Source organism: Hyla sarda, chromosome 12, assembly GCF_029499605.1.
Source record: "Hyla sarda isolate aHylSar1 chromosome 12, aHylSar1.hap1, whole genome shotgun sequence".
Classification (NCBI taxonomy): Eukaryota; Metazoa; Chordata; class Amphibia; order Anura; family Hylidae; genus Hyla; species Hyla sarda.
In genome coordinates, this window is record NC_079200.1 from 4,294,041 (window position 1) to 4,319,194 (window position 25,154).

The following is a 25,154-nucleotide window of genomic DNA, read 5'->3' on the forward strand; positions in this document are numbered from 1 at the left end:
TGTATGATATTACAGCAGTAGGAGGAGCTGTATGATATGACACCAGTAGGAGGAGCTGTATAAAATTACACCAGTTGGAGGAGGTGCTGAATGATATTACACAAGGAGGAGGAGCTTTATGATATTACACCAGGAGGAGGAGCTGTATGATATTAAACCAGGAGGAGGAGCTGTATTATATTACACCAGGAACAGGATCTGTATGATATTACACCAGCAGGAGGTGCTGTGTGATATTACACCAGTAGGAGGAGCTGTATGATATCACACCAGTAGGAGGAGCTGTATGATATGACACCAGTAGGAGGAGCTGTATGATATCACACCAGTAGGAGGAGCTGTATGATATTACTCAAGTAGGAGGAGCTGTATGATATTACACCAGTAGGAGGAGCTGTATGATATTAAACCAGTAGGAGGAGCTGTATGATATTACACCAGTAGGAGGAGCTGTATGATATTACACCAGGAACAGGATCTGTATGATATTACACCAGGAGGAGGAGTTGTATGATATTACACAAGGAGGAGGAGCTGTATGATATTAAACCAGTAGGAGGAGCTGTATGATATTACACAAGTAGGAGGAGCTGTATGATATTACACCAGTAGGAGGAGCTGTATGATATTAAACCAGTAGGAGGAGCTGCATGATATTACACCAGTAGGAGGAGCTGTATGATATTAAACCAGGAGGAGGAGCTGTATGATATTACACCAGGAACAGGATCTGTATGATATTACACCAGCAGGAGGTGCTGTGTGATATTACACCAGTAGGAGGAGCTGTATGATATCACACCAGTAGGAGGAGCTGTATGATATGACACCAGTAGGAGGAGCTGTATGATATTACACCAGTAGGAGGAGCTGTATGATATGACACCAGTAGGAGGAGCTGTATAAAATTACACCAGTTGGAGGAGGTGCTGAATGATATTACACAAGGAGGAGGAGCTTTATGATATTACACTAGTAGGAGGAGCTGTATGATAATACACCAGGAGGAGGAGCTGTATGATTTTACACCAGGAGGAGGAGCTGTATGATATTACACCAGTAGGAGGAGCTGTATGATATTACACCAGGAGGAGGAGCTGTATGATTTTACACCAGGAGGAGGAGCTGTATGATATCACACCAGTAGGAGGAGCTGTATGATATCACACCAGTAGGAGGAGCTGTATGATATTACAGCAGTAGGAGGAGCTGTATGATATGACACCAGTAGGAGGAGCTGTATAAAATTACACCAGTTGGAGGAGGTGCTGAATGATATTACACAAGGAGGAGGAGCTTTATGATATTACACCAGGAGGAGGAGCTGTATGATATTACACCAGTAGGAGGATCTGGGTGGCGTGTGCAATGTTCACAGCACTGTGAATGCTATGAAGTTTGTAGGATTTCACCCCAAAAAAGTAGCCACCAAATTACCCTGTGATGGTACGGTGCTTCATGTTCCAGCTCCAAGAAGGAATATGTAGGAGCCAGAGGAGGAGAAGGCTGAGCAAGGACTCCTCTGCCTACAGTAATCTCTTGTGATCTACAGTTGGGGTTGGTGCTGTGTGGCCTAACATATCGCAGAAGTTCTTCAGCGTATGCCCTGCATATGGGGCATAAAGTGCAGCAAATGTGAGTAAAATTATTTGCACCTCAGTAAGCCAACCTGTGGTCCCACCGGGATTCTCTAATTTCCAGTGCGCATCAAAGTATTTCTTCCCCTGACAATGCCCCAGGCTATCTAAGGATTTAACTCCCATCACTTTTCTGTATGCTTAGCTCACTTTTTGATCAAAATGTACCCCCGATCCACCACGCGGAGGTGGCCTCACTTCATATGGGACCCTAACACACTCATTCCACTCACCACTCGCGGAAATCGTGGAGGGTCCCATCAATTGGACCCCTGGTACTTAGCTACTTATCTTCTATCCACAGTCCATTATAGGGTAGCCCTCTCTAACATACTAAAAGAAGGTTGCAGCACGATTTCCGGAAAACAGGACCCGAGTGCTGTACTCGGGTCTCTTCATCGCTATCATAGAAATGAATGGAGCATGAGCCGTCTACATCACATGCTCCTCACTGAAGGCCAGGGTCCCTTACAGAGTAGGTCGCAATCAGCTACTTATCCTCTGTCCTGTGGTGGCATCTTTTTACCTTCCAAGAACAATAGGATTGTGGATGTAAAACATTAATGTGATTGAGGATGTGAAACATTACATAGTTAGTACGGTCGAAAAAAGACATATGTCCATCAAGTTCAACCAGGGAATTAAGGGGTAGGGGTGCGGCGCGATATTGGGGAAGGGATGGGATTTTATATTTCTTCATAAGCATTAATCTTATTTTGTTCCAGGAATGTATCTAATCCTGTTTTAAAGCTGTAAATTGTTCCAGCTGTGACCAGTTCCTGAGGTAGACCGTTCCATAAATTCACAGTCCTCACGGTAAAGAAGGCGTGTCGCCCCTTGAGACTAAACTTTTTCTTCTCCAGACGGAGGGAGTGCCCCCTCGTCCTTTGGGGGGGTTTAACCTGGAACAGTTTTTCTCCATATTTTTTGTATGGGCCATTAATATACTTATATACGTTTATCATATCCCCCCTTAAACGTCTCTTCTCAAGACTAAACAATTGTAACTCCTTTAATCGCTCCTCATAGCTAAGATGTTCCATGCCCCATATTAGTTTAGTCGCGCTTCTCTGCACCCTTTCCAACTCCGCAGTGTCCCTTTTATGGACAGGTGACCAAAACTGAACAGCATATTCCAGGTGAGGCCGTACCAATGCTTTATAAAGGGGGAGTATTATGTCCCTGTCCCTTGAGTCCATGCCTCTTTTGATACATGACAATATCCTGCCGGCTTTGGAAGCAGCAGCCTGACATTGTGCTATTCTGTAGTCTGTGATCTACAAGTCACCCAGATCCTTCTCTACCAGTGACTCTGCCAGTTTAATCCCCCCTAAGACATACGATGCTGCAGGTTATTAGTATACACAGCCCCCCTCTATATACACAGCCCCCCCCTCTATATACACAGCCCCCCCTATATACACAGCACCCCCCTCTATATACACAGCCCCCCCTCTATATACACAGCCCCCCTCTATATCCACAGCCATTCCTCTGTCAAGGCTTCTACTCACCTCTTCATAAAAGCAAATTAGATTGGTGACAACTTCTGTCCTTAGTAAACCCATGCTGGCTATCACTTATAATACTATTATCCCCTATGTATTCCTGTATGTAATCCCTTATAAGTCCTTCAAACTATTTACCCACAATGCACGTTAAACTTACCGGTCTATAGTTTCCTGGGGAAGACCTAGAGCCCTTTTTGAAGATTGGCACCACATTCGCCTTGCGCCAGTCCCTTGGCACAATACCAGACACCAGAGAATCTCTAAATATCATGAACAGGGGTACAGATATTACTGAACTTACCTCTCTAAGAACTCTTGGGTGTAGTCCATCCGGTCCTGGGGATTTGCTTACATTTATATCACTTAACTTACCTTGTACCATCTCTACATTAAGCCAGTTCAGTACATTACATGATGTGTTACCAGCACTGACCTGTACATGATGTGTTACCAGCACTGACCTGTACATGATGTGTTACCAGCACTGACCTGTACATGATGTGTTACCAGCACAGACCTGGCCAATGTCAGCTCCTTCTTCCATAGTGTATACAGAACTAAAGAACCAATTCAGTAGCTCCGCCTTCTCTTGATCGCCCGTGACAACCTCCCCATTATCATTATTAAGGGGTCCTACATGCTCTGTCCTTGTTTTTTTTGTATTTATATATCCCCAAAAATATTTAGGATTAGTTTTGCTTTCTTTGGCCACCTGTCTCTCGTTTTGAATTTTTGCTGTTTTTATTACATTTTTACAGATTTTATTAAGCTCCTTGTACTGTTTAAATGTTATCGCTGACCCATCAGATTTGTATTTTTTGAAGGCTATTTTTTTGTTGTTTATTGCTCTTTTAACATCATGTGTCAGCCATGTAGGATTTAGTTTTAATGGTTTATATTTGTTCCCCTTTGGTATATATTTAGCTGTATAGTTATTTAGAGTTGATTTAAAGATGTCCCATTTACCTTCTGTATCAGTATTTGAGAACACCTCCCCCCAGTCTATGTCCTGTAGTGCAGATCTCAGCCCAGGGAAATTTGCCTTTTTAAAGTTATATGTTTTTGCTTTCCCCGCCTGTCTTTGTTTTCTACATTTTAAGTGAAAAGTAACTATATTGTGGTCGCTATTACCAAGGTTTTCCCGCACAGTTACATTACCAATCAGCTCTGCGTTGTTGGAAATGATCAGATCCCACAAGGCATCACTACTTGTTGGGTCCTCCACAAACTGGCCCATAAAATTATCCTGCAATAAATTTAGGAATTTTCTCCCCTTTGTAGTTTTAGCCAACCCCGGACCCCAATCTATATCTGGATAGTTAAAATCTCCCATTATTACCACTGTACCTGCCCGGGCGGCCCTCTCTATTTGTTTATACAGCCGACCTTCTATCTCTTCAGTGATATTAGGGGGTCTGTAGATTACACCAAATACTATTTTTTCAGTATTTCCCTCCTTTTGTAATTCTACCCACAATGATTCCACATCCTCAGAATCATCACACACTATGGCATCGTTCACACTGACTTTCATACCACTTCTTACATACAGACAGACTCCACCACCTTTTCTGTTCATTCTATCCTTGCGAAACAATGTAAACCCCTGCAGATTAACAGCCCAGTCATGCGAGGAGTCCAGCCATGTCTCAGTGACCCCAACTATATCACCAGCCATGTCTCAGTGACCCCAACTATATCACCAGCCATGTCTCAGTGACCCCAACTATATCAATATGTTCCTCCAGTATCAAGGCCTGAAGCTCCCCCATTTTATTTGCTAGGCTTCTGGCATTTGTGAACATACACTTTACATTTCCATCCTTTATGTTATTGGGGTTAATGGGATTCAAGGGTGTAAGTTTTATTTTCCTATGAAGCTTATTCCTATTAACTATTCTAACCCCTCCCTCCGCTCCACCCCCAGGTACATTTATAATTCCCACCTCTCTATCTACACTATCTTCCCCCTCTTTGCTGTAGGTTCCCTCCCCCCAAGTCCCTAGTTTAAACACTCCTCCACCCTTCTAGCCATCTTCTCCCCAAGCACAGTGCCCCCTCCCCATTGAGGTGCAGCCCGTCCCTACGGTAGAGCCGGTAACCGACAGCGAAGTCAGCCCAGTTCTCCATGAACCCAAACCCTTCCTTCCTACACCAGCTTCTGAGCCACTTGTTTACCTCCCTGATCTCCCGCTGCCTCTCTGGTGCGGCTCGTGGTACAGGTCCCTGATCTCCCGCTGCCTCTCTGGTGCGGCTCGTGGTACAGGGAATATTTCAGAAAAGACTACCTTGGAGGTCCTTGCCTTAAGCTTGCAGCCTAAGTCCCTGAAATCATTTTTAAGGACACTCCACCTACCTCTTACTTTGTCATTGGTGCCAATATGTACCATGACCGCTGGGTCCTCTCCAGTTAAGGATGTGAAACTACAATGGATGTGAAACATGAGGATTGGGGATGTGAAACATTATTGGGATTAAGGATGTGAAACATTATTGGGATTTAGGATGTGAAACATTATTGGGATTTAGAATGTGAAACATTATTGGGATTAATTGGGATTAAGGATGTGAAACTACAATGGGATTGAGTATGTGAAACATTATTGGGATCAAGGATGTGAAACTACAGTGTGATTGAGGATGTGAAACATTATTGGGATTTAGGATGTGAAACATTATTGAGATTAAGGATGTGAAACATTATTGGGATTTAGGATGTGAAACATTATTGGGATTTAGGATGTGAAACATTATTGGGATTAAGGATGTGAAACATTTTTGGGATTAAGGATGTGAAACACTATTGGGATTTAGGATGTGAAACATTATTGAGATTAAGGATGTGAAACATTATTGGGATTTAGGATGTGAAACATTTTTGGGATTAAGGATGTGAAACATTTTTGAGATTAAGGATGTGAAACATTATTGGGATTTAGGATTTGAAACATTATTGGGATTTAGAATGTGAAACATTATTGGGATTAAGGATGTGAAACTACAATGGGATTGAGTATGTGAAACATTATTGGGATTAAGGATGTGAAACTACAGTGTGACTGAGGATGTGAAACATTATTGGGATTTAGGATGTGAGACATTATTGGGATTAAGGATGTGAAACATTATTGGGATTAAGGATATGAAACATTATTGGGATTAAGGATGTGAAACATTATTGGGATTAAGGATATGAAACATTATTGGGATTAAGGATGTGAAACATTATTGGGATTAAGGATGTGAAACATTATTGGGATTAAGGATTAAGGATGTGAAACATTATTGGGATTAAGGATGTGAAACATTATTGGGATTAAGGATGTGAAACATTAATGGGATTAAGGATGTGAAACATTATTGGGATTTAGGATGTGAAGCATTATTGGGATTAAGGGTGTGAAACATTATTGGGATTTAGGATGTGAAGCATTATTTGGATTAAGGATGTGAAACTACAATGTGGGATTTAGGATGTGAAACATTATTGGGATTGAGAATGTAAAACTACAGTGTGATTGATTATGTGAAACATTATTGGGATTAAGTATGTGAAACATTATTGGGATATAGGATGTGAAACATTAATGGGATTAAGGATGTGAAACACCAATCCCAATGTCTAATGCAGTGTTTCCCAACCAGGGTGCCTCCAGCTGTGGCCAAACTACAACTCCCAGCATGCCTGGACAGCCAAGGGCTGTCCAGGCATGCTGGGAGTTGTAGTTTGGCCACAGCTGGAGGCACCCTGGTTGGGAAACACTGGTCTAATGGTTTGCCAAACCAGTCAAGAATTTCATCCAATCTGTATGGCCACCAATACTGGGTAAGATGAGAGTCGCTGTGATGCTCCCAGTAGGATAGGATGAATACTGAGTATAAAGTTGTCACCAATGACTGTAACTTTATTTTATTCATAAAACTTTATATTCATCAAAGAATCATCAATTTGCAGCAATTACATCTTGGCAGATATTCAGGGGACACTCCGATGGCTCCGGGGGGACTCCATAATCTGAGATCTGACGATTGTTCTAACCCATCAATGACAAAGATTTGTCTCCGATGCCTAAACTCTCCTCGAAAGGTCGATATCCTAAAGTATTTATCAATGCAGATGATCTAAGGCCGAAAACAGATACAGCGGTTTTTTTTTTCCGAGCCAAAAATTATGCTGGCACGCAATAGAGAAATGTAATTTTTGGCATTTTTTTTTTCACCCTTTAGTTGGGTTTTTTGGTTCAGTGGCAGTTTTTTTTTTTTTTTTTACAAAATTGTGAGGGGTTTCCTCCCATACACTTCTATAGGGTTAAAAAAAAAAAAATAACACAAGAAAAAACGCAGGTGTACATAGATGTGGGCATTTTTTTTTTACCCCAATTATTCTTTACAAACCCGGGAGTCACGTGATATAAGAATCACTTGAATGGGCACTGTCAGATACAATAACTTTTAATATGTTATAAAGCATGCAAAGATAATATGTTTATGAATTGCTTTCATCAGAAAATGTTCTGTATTTCATACTGAAAAAGCCAGTCAAAAAACTGGCCACTAGGGGTCCCCCTGCCTCCTGGGACACATACCAGTCCTGCAGAGTCCAGTGGTCATCAACACGTCACGGACACCATGAGTGACAGGGCTGCAGGCAGGTCCAGGACCCTCTGTGAGTCAGAGCAGAGGGAGGGAGGGGGAGGAGTCATCACAGTGAGGAGAAGAGATGGACACGCCCCCGCCTCTGCATGGACAGAAACCTCACTGAGCAAATGATGGCAAGTAAATAAAGATAAAATAAAAGTTACATTTTATCTGCATCTCCTGCTTCTAGTTTATGTTCATTTATGGGGAGAAGTTTCATTAAGGGAGTAGCGTGCCCCTACAACACTCAACATACAATACAATATAATACAATACAATAAAACAAAAGTGGAGAACAGTAGGGACCGGGAGCCATTGGAGGGGCAGCTGCAAGGGATCGGGCCAGCTTCCAGCTTTCAGCTTTCAGTGAGGCTCTGTGCATGTTTCAGTGAGGCTCTGTGCATGTTTCAGTGAGGCTCTATGCAGCTTTCAGTGAGGCTCTATGCAGCTTTCAGTGAGGCTCTGTGCAGCTTTCAGTGAGGCTCTGTGCATGTTTCAGTGAGGCTCTGTGCATGTTTCAGTGAGGCTCTATGCAGCTTTCAGTGAGGCTCTATGCAGCTTTCAGTGAGGCTCTGTGCAGCTTTCAGTGAGGCTCTGTGCATGTTTCAGTGAGGCTCTGTGCATGTTTCAGTGAGCCTCTATGCAGCTTTCAGTGAGGCTCTATGCAGCTTTCAGTGAGGTTCTATGCATGTTTCAGTGAGGCTCTATGCATGTTTCAGTGAGGCTCTGTGCATGTTTCAGCAAGGCTTTGTGCAGCTTTCAGTGAGGCTCTGTGCAGCTTTCAGTGAGGCTCTGTGCAGCTTTCAGTGAGGCTCTGTGCAGCTGTCATTGAGGCTCTGTGCATGTTTCAGTGAGGCTCTGTGCATGTTTCTTTGAGGCTCTGTACATCTTTCAGTGAGTCTCTGTGCATCTTTCAGTGAGGCTTTGTGCAGCTTTCAGTGAGGCTTTGTGCAGCTTTCATTGAGGCTCTGTGCAGCTTTCAGTGAGGCTCTGTGCAGCTTTCAGTGAGGCTCTGTGCATCTTTCAGTGAGGCTCTATGCATCTTTCAGTGAGGCTCTGCGCATGTTTCAGTGAGGCTTTGTGCAGCTTTCAGTGAGGCTATGTGCAGCTTTCAATGAGGCTCTATGCAGCTTTCATTGAGACTCTGTGCATGTTTCAGTGAGGCTCTTTGCAGCTTTCAATGAGGCTCAGTAGTCAAAGTCAAAATGAGGCTCAAGTCAAAATGAGGCTCAAGTCTAAATGAGGCTCAGTAGTGTGTGTGGCCTCCACGTGCCCGTATGACCTCCCTACAACGCCTAGGCATGCCCCTGATGAGAAGGCGGATGATCTCCTGAGGGATGTCCTCCCAGACCGGGACTAAAGCATCCGCCAACTCCTGAACAGTCTATGGTGGATGGAGCGAGACGTTGCAGATGTGCTTGTTACGCCGAGCGCTCCGGGTTCCCGCTCCTCCCCGGAGCGCTCGCTTCTCCCCCTCCGCTGCAGCGCTCCGGTCACGTCCTCTGACCCGGGGCGCTGCGATCCTGCTGTCAGCCGGGATGCGATTCGCGATGCGGGTAGCGCCCGCTCGCGATGCGCACCCCGGCTCCCCTACCTAACTCGCTCCCCGTCTGTTCTGTCCCGGCGCGCGCGGCCCCGCTCCCTAGGGCGCGCGCGCGCCGGGTCTCTGCGATTTAAAGGGCCACTGCGCCGCTGATTGGCGCAGTGGTTCCAATTAGGGTTATCACCTGTGCACTTCCCTTTATTACCTCACTTCCCTTGCACTCCCTTGCCGGATCTTGTTGCCTTAGTGCCAGTGAAAGCGTTCCTTGTGTGTCCCTTGCCAGTGTTTCCAGACCTTCTGCCGTTGCCCCTGACTACGATCCTTGCTGCCTGCCCCGACCTTCTGCTACGTCCGACCTTGCTTCTGCCTACTCCCTTGTACCGCGCCTATCTTCAGCAGCCAGAGAGGTGAGCCGTTGCTAGTGGATACGACCTGGTCACTACCGCCGCAGCAAGACCATCCCGCTTTGCGGCGGGCTCTGGTGAAAACCAGTAGTGGCTTAGAACCGGTCCACTAGCACGGTCCACGCCAATCCCTCTCTGGCACAGAGGGTCCACTACCTGCCAGCCGGCATCGTGACAGTAGATCCGGCCATGGATCCCGCTGAAGTTCCTCTGCCAGTTGTCGCTGACCTCACCACGGTGGTCGCCCAGCAGTCACAACAGATTGCGCAACAAGGCCAACAGCTGTCTCAACTGACCGTTATGCTACAACAGTTGCTACCACAGCTTCAGCAGTCATCTCCTCCGCCAGCTCCTGCACCTCCTCCGCAGCGAGTGGCCGCTCCTGGGATACGCTTATCCTTGCCGGATAAATTTGATGGGGACTCTAAGTTTTGCCGTGGCTTCCTTTCCCAATGTTCCCTGCATCTGGAGATGATGTCGGACCTGTTTCCCACTGAAAGGTCTAAGGTGGCTTTCGTAGTCAGTCTTCTGTCCGGAAAAGCCCTGTCATGGGCCACACCGCTCTGGGACCGCAATGACCCCGTCACTGCCTCTGTACACTCCTTCTTCTCGGAAATCCGAAGTGTCTTTGAGGAACCTGCCCGAGCCTCTTCTGCTGAGACTGCCCTGTTGAACCTGGTCCAGGGTAATTCTTCCGTTGGCGAGTATGCCGTACAATTCCGTACACTTGCTTCAGAATTGTCCTGGAATAATGAGGCCCTCTGCGCGACCTTCAAAAAAGGCCTATCCAGCAACATTAAAGATGTTCTGGCCGCACGAGAAATTCCTGCTAACCTACATGAACTTATTCACCTAGCCACTCGCATTGACATGCGTTTTTCTGAAAGGCGTCAGGAACTCCGTCAAGATATGGACTCTGTTCGCACGAGGCGTTTCGTCTCCTCGGCTCCTCTCTCCTCTGGTACCCTGCAATCTGTTCCTGTGTCTCCCGCCGTGGAGGCTATGCAGGTCGACCGGTCTCGCCTGACACCTCAAGAGAGGACACGACGCCGTATGGAGAACCTCTGCCTGTACTGTGCCAGTACCGAACACTTCCTGAGGGATTGTCCTATCCGTCCTCCCCGCCTGGAAAGACGTACGCTGACTCCGCACAAAGGTGAGACAGTCCTTGACGTCTACTCTGCTTCTCCACGTCTTACTGTGCCTGTGCGGATGTCTGCCTCTGCCTTCTCCTTCTCTACAGTGGCCTTCTTGGACTCTGGATCTGCAGGAAATTTTATTTTGGCCTCTCTCGTCAACAGGTTCAACATCCCAGTGACCAGTCTCGCCAGACCCCTCTACATCAATTGTGTAAATAATGAAAGATTGGACTGTGCCATACGTTTCCGCACGGAGCCCCTTCTTATGAGTATCGGATCTCATCATGAGAGGATTGAACTTTTGGTCCTCCCCAATTGCACCTCGGAGGTTCTCCTTGGACTTCCCTGGCTTCAACTTCATTCCCCAACCCTGGATTGGTCCACTGGGGAGATCAAGAGTTGGGGGTCCTCTTGTTCCAAGAACTGTCTAAAACCGGTTCCCAGTAACCCTTGCCGTAACTCTGTGGTTCCTCCAGTAACCGGTCTCCCTAAGGCCTATATGGACTTCGCGGATGTTTTCTGCAAAAAACAAGCTGAGACTCTACCTCCTCACAGGCCTTATGATTGCCCTATCGACCTCCTCCCGGGTACTACTCCACCCCGGGGCAGAATTTATCCTCTCTCTGCCCCAGAGACTCTTGCCATGTCCGAATACGTCCAGGAGAATCTAAAAAAGGGCTTTATCCGTAAATCCTCCTCTCCTGCCGGAGCCGGATTTTTCTTTGTGTCCAAAAAAGATGGCTCCCTACGTCCTTGCATTGACTACCGCGGTCTTAATAAAATCACGGTTAAGAACCGCTACCCCTTACCCCTCATCTCTGAACTCTTTGATCGCCTCCAAGGTGCCCACATCTTCACTAAATTGGACTTAAGAGGCGCCTATAACCTCATCCGCATCAGAGAGGGGGACGAGTGGAAAACGGCATTTAACACCAGAGATGGACACTTTGAGTATCTGGTCATGCCCTTTGGACTGTGCAATGCCCCTGCCGTCTTCCAAGACTTTGTCAATGAAATTTTTCGTGATCTGTTATACTCCTGTGTTGTGGTATATCTGGACGATATCCTAATTTTTTCTGCCAATCTAGAAGAACACCGCCAGCATGTCCGTATGGTTCTTCAGAGACTTCGTGACAACCAACTCTATGCCAAAATTGAGAAATGTCTGTTTGAATGCCAATCTCTTCCTTTTCTAGGATATTTGGTCTCTGGCCAGGGACTACAGATGGATCCAGACAAACTCTCTGCCGTCTTAAATTGGCCACGCCCCTCCGGACTCCGTGCTATCCAACGCTTTTTGGGGTTCGCCAATTATTACAGGCAATTTATTCCACATTTTTCTACCATTGTGGCTCCTATCGTGGCTTTAACCAAGAAAAATGCTGATCCCAAGTCTTGGCCTCCCCAAGCAGAGGACTCCTTTAAACGACTCAAGTCTGCCTTTTCTTCGGCTCCCGTGCTCTCCAGACCTGACCCTTCCAAACCCTTCCTATTGGAGGTTGATGCCTCCTCAGTAGGAGCTGGAGCTGTTCTTCTACAAAAAAATTCTTCCGGGCATGCTGTCACTTGTGGTTTTTTCTCTAGGACCTTCTCTCCAGCGGAGAGGAACTACTCCATCGGGGATCGAGAGCTTCTAGCCATTAAATTAGCACTTGAGGAATGGAGGCATCTGCTGGAGGGATCAAGATTTCCTGTTATTATCTACACCGACCACAAGAACCTCTCCTACCTCCAGTCGGCCCAACGGCTGAATCCTCGCCAGGCCCGGTGGTCTCTGTTCTTTGCCCGATTTAATTTTGAGATTCACTTTCGTCCTGCCGATAAGAACATTAGGGCCGATGCTCTCTCTCGTTCCTCGGATGCCTCAGAAGTTGATCTCCCTCCGCAACACATCATTCCACCTGACTGCCTGATCTCCACTTCTCCTGCCTCCATCAGGCAGACTCCTCCAGGAAAGACCTTTGTTTCTCCACGCCAACGCCTCGGAATCCTCAAATGGGGTCACTCCTCCCATCTCGCAGGTCATGCGGGCATCAAGAAATCTGTGCAACTCATCTCCCGCTTCTATTGGTGGCCGACTCTGGAGACGGATGTTGGGGACTTTGTGCGAGCCTGCACTATCTGTGCCCGGGATAAGACTCCTCGCCAGAAGCCCGCTGGTTTTCTTCATCCTCTGCCTGTCCCCGAACAGCCTTGGTCTCTGATTGGTATGGATTTTATTACTGATTTACCCCCTTCCCGTGGCAACACCGTTATTTGGGTGGTCGTTGATCGATTCTCCAAAATGGCACATTTCATCCCTCTTCCTGGTCTTCCTTCTGCGCCTCAGTTGGCTAAACAATTTTTTGTACACATTTTTCGTCTTCACGGGTTGCCTACGCAGATTGTCTCGGATAGAGGGGTCCAATTCGTGTCTAAATTCTGGAGAGCTCTCTGTAAACAACTCAAGATTAAATTAAATTTTTCCTCTGCATATCATCCCCAGTCCAATGGACAAGTAGAAAGAATTAACCAGATCCTGGGTGATTATTTGCGACATTTTGTTTCCTCCCGCCAGGATGACTGGGCAGATCTCCTTCCATGGGCCGAATTCTCGTATAACTTCAGGGTCTCTGAATCTTCCTCCAAATCCCCATTTTTCGTGGTGTACGGCCGTCACCCTCTTCCCCCCCTCCCTACCCCCTTGCCCTCTGGTCTGCCCGCTGTGGATGAAATTTCTCGTGACCTTTCCATTATATGGAGAGAGACCCAAAATTCTCTCTTACAGGCTTCTTCACGCATGAAGAGATTCGCGGATAAGAAAAGAAGAGCTCCCCCCGTTTTTTCCCCTGGAGACAAGGTATGGCTCTCCGCTAAATATGTCCGCTTCCGTGTCCCTAGCTACAAGTTGGGACCACGCTATCTTGGTCCTTTCAAAATTTTGTCTCAAATTAATCCTGTCTCTTATAAACTTCTTCTTCCTCCTTCTCTTCGTATCCCTAATGCCTTTCACGTCTCTCTTCTCAAACCACTCATCCTCAACCGTTTTTCTCCCAAATCTGTTCCTCCCACTCCTGTTTCCGGCTCCTCGGACGTCTTCTCGGTCAAGGAGATTTTGGCTGCCAAAAAGGTCAGAGGAAAAAATTTTTTTTTAGTAGACTGGGAGGGTTGTGGTCCTGAAGAGAGATCCTGGGAACCTGAGGACAACATCCTTGACAAAAGTCTGCTCCTCAGGTTCTCAGGCTCCAAGAAGAGGGGGAGACCCAAGGGGGGGGGTACTGTTACGCCGAGCGCTCCGGGTTCCCGCTCCTCCCCGGAGCGCTCGCTTCTCCCCCTCCGCTGCAGCGCTCCGGTCACGTCCTCTGACCCGGGGCGCTGCGATCCTGCTGTCAGCCGGGATGCGATTCGCGATGCGGGTAGCGCCCGCTCGCGATGCGCACCCCGGCTCCCCTACCTAACTCGCTCCCCGTCTGTTCTGTCCCGGCGCGCGCGGCCCCGCTCCCTAGGGCGCGCGCGCGCCGGGTCTCTGCGATTTAAAGGGCCACTGCGCCGCTGATTGGCGCAGTGGTTCCAATTAGGGTTATCACCTGTGCACTTCCCTTTATTACCTCACTTCCCTTGCACTCCCTTGCCGGATCTTGTTGCCTTAGTGCCAGTGAAAGCGTTCCTTGTGTGTCCCTTGCCAGTGTTTCCAGACCTTCTGCCGTTGCCCCTGACTACGATCCTTGCTGCCTGCCCCGACCTTCTGCTACGTCCGACCTTGCTTCTGCCTACTCCCTTGTACCGCGCCTATCTTCAGCAGCCAGAGAGGTGAGCCGTTGCTAGTGGATACGACCTGGTCACTACCGCCGCAGCAAGACCATCCCGCTTTGCGGCGGGCTCTGGTGAAAACCAGTAGTGGCTTAGAACCGGTCCACTAGCACGGTCCACGCCAATCCCTCTCTGGCACAGAGGGTCCACTACCTGCCAGCCGGCATCGTGACAGTGCTCAATCGGATTCAGGGGAACGGGCGGCCAGTCCATAGCATCAATGCCTTCCTCTTGTAGGAACTGCTGACACACTCCAGCCACATGAGGTCTAGCATTGTCTTGTATTAGGAGGAACCCAGGGCCAACCGCACCAGCAAATGGTCTCACAAGGGGTCTGTGGATCTCATCTCGGTACCTAATGGCAGTCAGGCTACCTCTGGCAAGCACATGGAGGGCTGTGCGGCCCCCCAAAGAAATGCCACCCACACCATTACTGACCCACCGCCAAACCGGTCATGCTGGAGGATGTTGCAGGCAGCAGAACGTTCTCCACGGTGTCTCCAAACTCTGTCACGTCTGTCACATGTGCTCAGTGTGAACCTGCTTTCATCTGTGAAGAGCACAGGGCGCCAGTAGCGAATTTGCCAATCTTGGTGTTCTCTGGAAAATGCCAAACGTCCTGCACAGTGTTGGGCTGTAAGCACACCCCCATCCTGTGGACGTCGGGCCCTCATACCGCCCTCATGGAGTCTGTTTCTGACCGTTTGAGTAGACACATGCACATTTGTGGCCTGCTGGAGGTCATTTTGCAGGGCTCTGGCTGTTTCCTCCTTGTACAAAGGTGGAGGTTGCGGTCCTGCTGCTGGGTTGTTGCCTCCTACGTCCTCCTCCACGTCTCCTGATGTACTGGCCTGTCTCCTGGTAGCGCCTCCATGCTCTGGACACTACACTGACAGACACAGCAAACCTCCTTGCCACAGCTCGCATTGATGTGCCATCCTGGATGAGCTGCACTACCTGAGCCACTTGTGTGGGTTGTAGACCCCGTCTCATGCTACCACTAGAGTGAAAGCACCGCCAGCATTTAAAAGTGACCAAAACAACAGCCAGGGAGAATAGGAACTGAGAAGTGGTCTGTGGTCACCACCTGCAGAACCACTCCTTTATTGGGGGTGTCTTGCTAATTGCCTATAATTTCCACCTGTTGTCTGTTCCATGTGAAATTGATTGTCAATCAGTGTTCTTCCTGAGTGGACAGTGGGATTTCACACAAGTGTCAGTGATTTGGAGTTACATTGTGTTGTTTATGTTCCCTTTATTATTTTGAGTAGTGTATAATTTACCTTATTGAAATGACTGGGGTGCGGCATGGGTCAGGCAGAGATACGGCAGGAGGTGGTTTTGATCTTCCCCTGCTGGGTCTGGCTGCCATATGCCCCAAAGATGGTGTGAACGCACCCTTACTGGGGGAAACCCGGACAGTTCGGTCTCGCTTGCTAACTACTCTTATATCTCTTTCTTTGACGTGTCATAAAGCCGTACGGGACAATTCAGAAACACCCAACGAGTAATCCAAATGAGAAATTTTGGTAAAATGTTTTTTTATGGTTTTCTTTCTCTCTACTAGGTTTGGGAAGTATTGGGTTCTTCTACATCTCTGGGATTTTCTAATGGAGAAGTATTTTGGCGCGTTCATGTCTGAACAGGCGGTAAGGACTATGGAATTGGTCTACTGTGGGATTCTTGCTCCAACAATCCAAGAAATATTATAATTATGGCAAAAAAGAAATAGTGTTGGAACATCCTGTATGTGTCCTGGACCGGCCTGGGGTCCGGCGTACCGTATCCGATCTGAACCCTGCAGATAAAATGCTCCTTATTCTCCATTCCGCCTGGGTTCGCTTCCTGTTGTCTTTCATGTGTCCTCGTCTGTTTTCATCCGGGGATTCTCGGCATTGCCAGCTCACACTCAGGATACGTGCCAGATCCACATCTGTCTCTGTGCTGGGAATTTACACCGAGCTCTTCATCTGGTCATTACTGAAAATTCCTACTGCAGAGAGATCAATTCTGCCTGGTCGCTTGTAGCGTCAAAATTAGGAGCCAACATTGAGTCAATCGCAGGTATCAGTCATTAAAGGGGTACTCCGCTGCTCAGCGTTTGGAATAAACTGTTCCGAACACTGGAGGCATCACCGGGAGCTCGTGACGTCATAGCCCCGCCCCCTCATGTCTTTACACCCTGCCCCCTCAAACTGTTCCAAACGCTGGAGTCAGCACCGCGAGCTCATGACGTCATAGCCCCACCCCCTCATGTCTTTACACCCCGCCCCCTCAATGCAAGACTTGCATTGAGGGGACGGGGTGTAAAGACATGAGAGGGCGGGGCTATGACGTCATAAGCTCCCGGCGCGGGCTCCATCGTTCGGAAGAGTTTGTTCCAAACGCTGAGCAGCGGAGTACCCCTTTAAGGGGACTGTAAAGTATAGGATCACTAGTGAACATACATGTGTAGGTTGGGAAATACTCTAAAAAGTGGTGTACAAGGGCCACAATATTAGCGGGTATGGGATAACAAAGCAACATGTCTCTATTGATATCTTCCATGACGGGGCCCACAACCCAGGGCTGGTGCAAGGATTTGTGCCACACTAGGCAAAAGCTAATTTGGCCCTTGGCCCGCCCTTTAATATGCCCCACTTTACTATTGGGGTGATACACTGTAACAAACCTCAGCTGTTGGCTGAGCGAATGGTTCGGATGCTGGTTGTCTAACTTTCTTTCAGGCCTCCCCATTCAAGAGGGCGCTCTAGGCGGCTGCCTATTTTGCCTATAGGCAGAAACGGTCCTGCCTCAACCAGAAACCAAGATTATTGGGTCTTCTCCACCAGGTCCAGCTGTGGTCTTTAATTACTGTTCAGTGGCTGACTTACCTTAACGTAGAAGGCGGGTCCATCCCTGGATAACGCGCCATCCCTACAACATAGTAACATAGTCCTATGAGTCCATCGACTCTACTGTGTTGATCCAGAGGAAGGCAAACAGCCGCCCACATTCAGCAGCAACAACAACCACCATCACCACCACCTTTTTGGCGGGAGACCCTTTTTTTTTTAGCTCACCATAAAGGTATACTCCGCCCCAAGACATCTTATCCCCCTCCATAGACCTGCATTGAGGGGGCGTGGCCGTAATGTCACGAGCGGGGCGTGACTGTGATGTCACGTGAAGTTCGCTCCATGTACCGGATGTCTGGGGGGGGGGCGCAGCCGAGATTGCGGGGGTCCCCAGCGGGGGACCTCTGTGATCAGACATCTTATCCCCTATCCTTTGGATAGGGGATGAGATGTCTAGGGGCGGAGTAACCCTTTAACTTTTAGCATCTTATTACATATTTTTAGGTTGTTGTATTTCTACCAGTTTCTGGAAGGTAGCAAAGGGTTAACACACACATTTTAACACACAACACCAAGGTTTATGCTCAACTAAGCATTAGTTATACATCAGGGAGGACGCGGTTCGGACCCCCCATTCACCCTGCAGAGACCGGTACTGGAGGAGTCTGAATTCAGCCACCACATAGGGAGGATGCCTGCTAGTTTGAGCTGAAATGGCCTAGCAAGGCATATCCCAGGACCACTTGGGGGGGTAGACCTTAAAGGGGTATTCTGAACAAAGGATAGGGAATAAGATGTATGATGGTGGGGGGCCTGCCGCTCGGACCCCCCATGATCTCTGTGCAGCACCCGCATTCCTCTGTTGAAGGGAAGGGGCGTGGCGTGAGCTCACTGGGGGGGCGGCAGCCAAATTACCATCAGGACCTGAATACCACAGAGAGAACTACGGTACCTTGTGAGTACATATCTTAGGGGACGCCAATGGGAACCGACCAATGTGATCACTGCCAACTGAAGGAAAAGAGAGACGGCAAGTTACAGCAGGAAAACATGGAGTAGTGGTGTAGATGGATGGGGCAGGTGGTATTAACCCCAGGGGCAAGGTGTTATTAACCCCTAATGTTCGTGATGCCAGAGTGGTTTTCGGGTATCGGGAACCACCCAAACGATATCTCCACTATCCCAATGGCTAGGCAGTGAAATGAGAGTTCACGACCAGGTTATGGTTTAACGGAGGCTTTACTGAGGTCAGACAGTTGTTATAGTCTCTACAGCTCGGCCAAAATCCCAGAGAGGTGTCCAGGAACACAGAAGAACCTCGCAGCTTGCTGGGACCAATTATACTTGTAATAGACTTTAGATCATTGACTTTAGGCTTGACTGGACTGTAGGTAGTGACAGTAGACATAGACTTGACTTACTGGAAGTGACGGTAGATTTGAGGCCTTCCAGGTAGCTGGACAATAGCACCGAGATCTCTGGTCTCCACTGTTCCTCAGAAGCAATGATGGTAGAAGAAGCAAACGAGGCAGATTGCAGCACCTCCCTTCCTTATAAAGGGGGGCTGTACTAGAAGCCCATACGTCAAGCTGAGGGTCATGTGTTAAGCTGGTGCTCTCTGGGTAACATAAACATGTAACATCTCAAAGGTCCTTTAGACAATTACATTAGTCCTCCAAAGGTCCTTTATCCTGGCTATACATTAGTATACTGACTATACATATAGTACAATAAATAACATTAAAGTAACAGCAGGGGAGACACTGCAGAAGGGCCCCCGAGTCAAAGAGGGACTCAACCTGACAGGGCCTAAGTGTAGTTCAGTAGTTTAAAAGAAATCCCGGCACTCACTATATCTTCTGCCAAGTGTTATGTGTTTATTAACCCATTCAGGACCCATGACGTAACGTTACGTCCCGACACCCTGGGTCTTAAGGACCCATGACGGGGGGGGGGGCTGAAAGTAAAGTGAAAGTAAAGTTATCTTTACTGTGGCAACCACTAGGAAGACCAAACTGCAACTCCCAGCATGCCCAGAACGGTGGCCCAAACGGTGGCCCTCCAGATGTTGCCAAACTACAACTCTCAGCATGCCCAGACTGCCCAGGCATGCTGGGAGTTGTAGTTCTGTAACATCTGTCCCTTCAGATTTTGCAATTTTCATGACATTTTTGAAAATTGCTGCTCTACTTTGAAGCCCTCTAATTTTTTCAAAAAGTAAAAATATGTCCATTTTATGATTCCAACATAAAGTAGACATATTGTATTTGTGAAGAAAAATAACATTTATTTGGAATATCCATTTTCCTTACAAGCAGAGAGCTTCAAAGTTAGAAAAATGCTAAATTTTCAAAATTTTCATGAAATTTTGGGATTTTTCACCAAAAAAGGATGCAAGTAACGCCGAAAATTTACCCCCAAAATAAAGTAGAATATGTCACGAAAAAACAATCTCAGAATCAGAATGATAACTAAAAGCATCAGAGTTATTAATGTTTAAAGTGACAGTGGTCAGATGTGCAAAAAATGGTTGGGTCCTAAGGTGTAAAATGGCTGGGTCCTTAAGGGGTTAAAACACAGTGCAAGTACAAGTTGACGCGTTTCGGACAAAGCCTTTATCAGACTGATAAAGGCTTTGGCCGAAACGCGTCAACTTGTACTTGCACTGTGTTTTAATAAACGCATAACACTTGGCAGAAGATATAGTGAGTGCCGGGATTTCTTTTCCACTATTGCTATTTATTTCCACGTGCACCACCAAGGGACTTGAGTGCCCCCTTTCTGTTTGTTCCTGTAAGTGTAGTGCAGGACCATGTCCTGTACTGGGACATTACAAGACTAAAAAGTAACCCTTTCACTACCACCAGTCTAAAGAATTGTTTAAGTGACTTCGCCTCCATTTTATTACTTGAAGTAAATTATCTCCAACTCTCAGCATTTTGGCTTTTCTACACCTGAGCTACCATCACTGCTTGTAAGGAAAAATCAGAAGAATGTAAGTAGGCAAGAGCCAACATGTAGTGACGTACGGTTCTACGACTTCTTATAGGCAACATCTTTATCCAACCACAGCATATATCCTTAATGTTACAGGGATAGTCACAGCACAGACTGGGATCAACCAAGGGGCGAGGTCCCGAGATGGTTTTTCCAGGGGAATTTTCTCTTAGGTAAGGATTTTTCCTGCAGTAGGTAAGTAGTCTTAGATGACCAACCATGTCATTTATGAATTTACAGAATGTCAATACCAATAAACATCGCTGGTAATTGGTTCCCCGATCAGGTATTCTCCTCTATGACATTCAAATACCTAAAAAGTTCCCTATACATATACAGTGACCCCCCGACTTATGATGGCCCCGACATATGATCATTTCAACATATGATGGCCTCTCAGAGACCATTGTATGTTGAAGGCAGCCTCGACATATGATGCTGCTGTGTGTCGGGGCCATCATACAAACAGCTATCTGACAGCGCTGACAACTTCAGCATCTGAGAGATAGTTGTATAATGTCCCCGTGTGCCCCGTTCTGCCTCCTGTTACTCACATGCTGTCCTGATAACTCATACAGGCTTCCACTGTGAGCTCCATGTAAGCCCCGCCCCCAGTGCAGCCATAGCCAATAGCCTGCAGCATCTTGCTGCAGGCATCCAATGAGCTGCTGGCTGCCCTCCCCTTCCTTTCCTATAGAGCTGTAGTCGGCAGGATGGTAATGGAGGACATTCTGTCCCCCCTGAAGGTATATAAAGAACTGTACAGTACTGTATACAATGTCACACATCACATACAATACATATACACACTATACACCCCATACATCAATGTTTCCCTATCAGTGTGCCTCCAGCTGTTGCAAAACTATAACTCCCAGCATGCCCAGACAGTCAATGGCTGTACATGCATTCTGGGAGTTGTAGTTGTGCAACAGCTGGAGGCACCCTGGTTTGTTAAACACTCCCCATACACTCCACATACAATGGTCATCCCAGAACCAATTACCATTTTTACATAGACATATGTACTCGACATATGATGGTTTCAACATATGATGGTTCTCCTGGAACCTATTAATATCATATGTTGAGGGTCCACTGTACAAATGTTGACTGAACGCACCAACTTCGGAGGAAACAGCTGATTCTCCCATATGTATGGAGACCACCTGACTCAACCGATGGTGTGAAAGGTTGGATGGTATTGTATTGTATAAGTATTATGGAGGCCACTGAACTCTTGGGAACTATTAGTGCAGCAGAAATGTTTTTGTCGCCTTCTCCAGATCTGTGGCTCCACACAATCCTGTCTCTGAGCTCTACAGGAAGTTCTTTCCCCCTCATGGCTTAAAAACAATCAATAGAGACAGCTGTTGGCTGAACAAAGATTCCTGTGTATGGGGGAGATCAGGAGGGACAGCTGTTGGACGAATGAATATTCGAGGTGTATGGGCCCCTTAAAGGGGTACTCTGCTGCCCCAGCGTTAGGAACAGTTTGTTCCGAACGCTTGGAGCAGGCAGCAGGGGTCGTGACGTCACTGCCACGCCCCTCGTGACATCATGTCACGCTTCCTCAATGCAAGTCTATGGATGGGGGCGTGTTGGCCGCCACGCCTCCTCCCATAGACTTGCATTGAGGGGGTGTGGCGTGACATCACGAGGGGCGTGACAGTAACTTCCCGACCCGTTGTCCACTCCAAGCGTTCTAAACGAATGTCAGGTACTGCCCAGAGATCACGAGTGTCCCCAGCAGCAGGACCCCCGCGATCAGACATCCTTTGGATAGGGGATAAGATGTCTAGGGACGGAGTACCCCTTTAACATGCCATATGGACAATCCCTTTAATGAATACATGAATGATAGTAAAATAGTGTATTTTATGTCATTACTTAAACTAAGAATATTATCCCATTTATCTAATATAATAACCTTTCTTTATTTGCATATTCCGTTAGTATAATTAAGGATCAGAAGACGTGAAGACGGCAACATCACGGAAAATTCTCTGCAAAACGAATTATCCTTAAGCCTCATTATCCGTCTTTATTCCTGGAAATCTCTCAGCTTTGAAATCAAGTCTGGAAGTGTGAAGATTCTATTGTAAAACTACAGAGGACGACGACTAATGAAATGATCTCTAATTAAGCAATAATTAACATTAAGGGATAGTAACAATTTTGTTGTGAAAATTCACTGCAACTCAAAATCAGTCTCATTCACCTTAAAGGGGTATTCCAGAAAAATTATATTAACTGGCTCCAGAAAGATAAACAGATTTGTAAATTACTTCTATTAAAAAAATCTTAATCCTTCCAATAATTATCAGCTGCTGAAGTTGAGTTGTTCTTTTCCGTCTGGCAACAGTGCTCTCTGGTGACACCTCTGTCTGTCTAGGGAACTGCACAGAGTAGAAAAGGTTTGCTATGGGGATTTGCTTCTAAACTGGGCGGTTCCCGAGACAGGTGTCATCAGAGAGCACATAGACAGAAAAGGAACGACTCAACTTCAGCAGCTCATAAGTACTGAAAGGATTAAGAATTTTTTTTATAGAAGTAATTTACAAACCTGTTTATCTTTCTGGAGCCAGTTGATATGCAAAAAAAAGTTTTTTCCTGGATAACCCCTTTAATGGCATTGGGAATTTCTGTAAGCCTTATTCAGATGAAAGGAAAGCTGCAGAATTATCTGTGACACATCTCTTATAGAAACAAACAGAGTCCTTAGTTCAGTATTTCCCAACCAGGGGTCCTCCAGCTCTTGTAAAACTACAACTCCCAGCATTCCCGAACAGCAAAAAGACTGTCTGCCTCCTCCAGAGGATCCACACTGTCCCTGAAAGGTAAATCAAGGCTTCTCTCTCATCTCAGCAGCCTTTGGTTGTTTGGGCATATTGGGAGTTGTAGTTCTGTTACAGCTAGATTCACACAGATTGGAAGACACTGCCTTAGACTCAGAAAATATGATCGCTCTGATGCGTAATTTAAATGACATTGTATTTGCAGGGTGCCAATGGGTTGATTGGTCCAAGTCTTCCATGGATCTGCAATTGTTATAGGGGTACTCCGCTACACATTTTTTTTTTTTAAATCAACTGGTGCCAGAAAGTTAAACAGATATGTAAATTACTTGTATTAAAAAATCTTAATCCTTCCAGTACTTATCAGCTGCTGTATGATCCACAGGAAGTTCTTTTGTTTTTGAAGTTCCTTTCTGTTTGACCACAGTGCTCTCTGCTGACACCTCTGTCCATGTCAGGAACTGTACATAGCAGGATAGGTTTGCTATGGGGATTTGCTTCTGCTCTGGACAGTTCCTAAAATGGACAGAGGTGTCAGCAGAGAGCACTGAGGTCAGACAGAAACGAAATTCATAAAGAGAAGAACTTCTGTAGTATACAGTAGCTGATAAGTACTGTAAGGATTAAGATTTTTTAATAGAAGTAATTTACAAAACTGTTTAACTTTCTGGCACCAGTTTAAAAAAAAAAAAAGTTTTCCAGTGGAGTACCCCTTTAAAGCCTGCCTAAGTCAAGCATTAGCAATAGAGCAGCGATAACATAGAACAATGTAGCGCAATTTGGCCCAAAATGTGGGGCCCAAAATGTGAAAAAAAGTTTAAAAAAAATGTAGAAAAAAAATATTTTAATCTGCTCCCTAATAAATAAAAATTACCCCCTTTTCCCATTTTCCAAATAAAACATTGTAAAAAAAATAAAAATAAATAAGAAAAACGTATATGATATCACCGCGTGTGTAATTGTCCGAACTACTGATCTTGCACGGTCAATGGCGCCAACAAAAAAAAAGATTCCAAAGGCCAAACTTGTTGATTTTTTGGTCACATCACATCCCAGAGAAAAATGTAATAAAAAATTGATCAAAAAAATTGAAATACACAAAAATGGTACCGTTTAAAAACGACAGCTTATGGCGCAAAAAATAAACTCTAACACGGTAATGAAAAGATTTTTTTAATAAAAAAACAACAACTTTTGACCATAAAAGGAAACATTAATCCAAGTTCGGTATCGCTGGAATCGTACTGACTCATAGAATAAATTTATCACGTCAGTTTTTACCATATTGTGACGTCCGAAAAAAGGATTTGCCCCACAAAATCTCGCAATTCAATTTTTCTTTCAATTTTGTCGTACAAAGAATTTTTTTTCTGGCTTTTAAAAAAGAAATAAAAAAAAAAAAGAAATAAAAAAAAGCCCTAATACAATTATGTCACGTCCCCCTGGAGACCATGTGACCTATGACATATTGTCTTTGGCTCAGGGAATGCTGGGAAAGGTCCGAGACAACAGTAAAGTAAAAAAAACCTGCACTACAGCACTTCTGGGTCCTGTGCATGAAAACGGGACGAAGCGGTGCACGGAGGTAATAGAAGCGAATGACACTGTATTACAACTTGACTAAAGGGCTCAATGGGTGACGAAAAAAAATATCCTGAAATACCCCTTTAATTATGGAATGCCCCTTTAAGGGATTAAAAGGACCCTTTAAGGGCAAAAATTAAAGGGGTTATCCAGGGAAAAACTTTTTTTCATATATCAACTGGCTCCAGAAAGTTAAACAGATTTGTAAATTACTTCTATTAAAAAATCTTAATCCTTTCAGTACCTATGAGCTGCTGAATTTGAGTTGTTCTTTTCT

At 46.1% G+C, this 25,154-nt stretch overlaps 1 long non-coding RNA gene across 1 annotated transcript in view; it reads left to right on the plus strand.

The window, feature by feature from the left end:
* The window catches only part of LOC130296730 (uncharacterized), a 38,753-nt gene extending 16,007 nt beyond the window's left edge, over positions 1-22,746 (plus strand). Inside the window, exons 2-3 of the long non-coding RNA XR_008849270.1 lie at positions 20,548-20,668; positions 22,452-22,746. This is a non-coding gene — a long non-coding RNA (uncharacterized LOC130296730). The remainder of the gene's footprint in view (positions 1-20,547; positions 20,669-22,451) is intronic.
* The last annotated feature ends 2,408 nt before the right edge of the window (positions 22,747-25,154 follow it).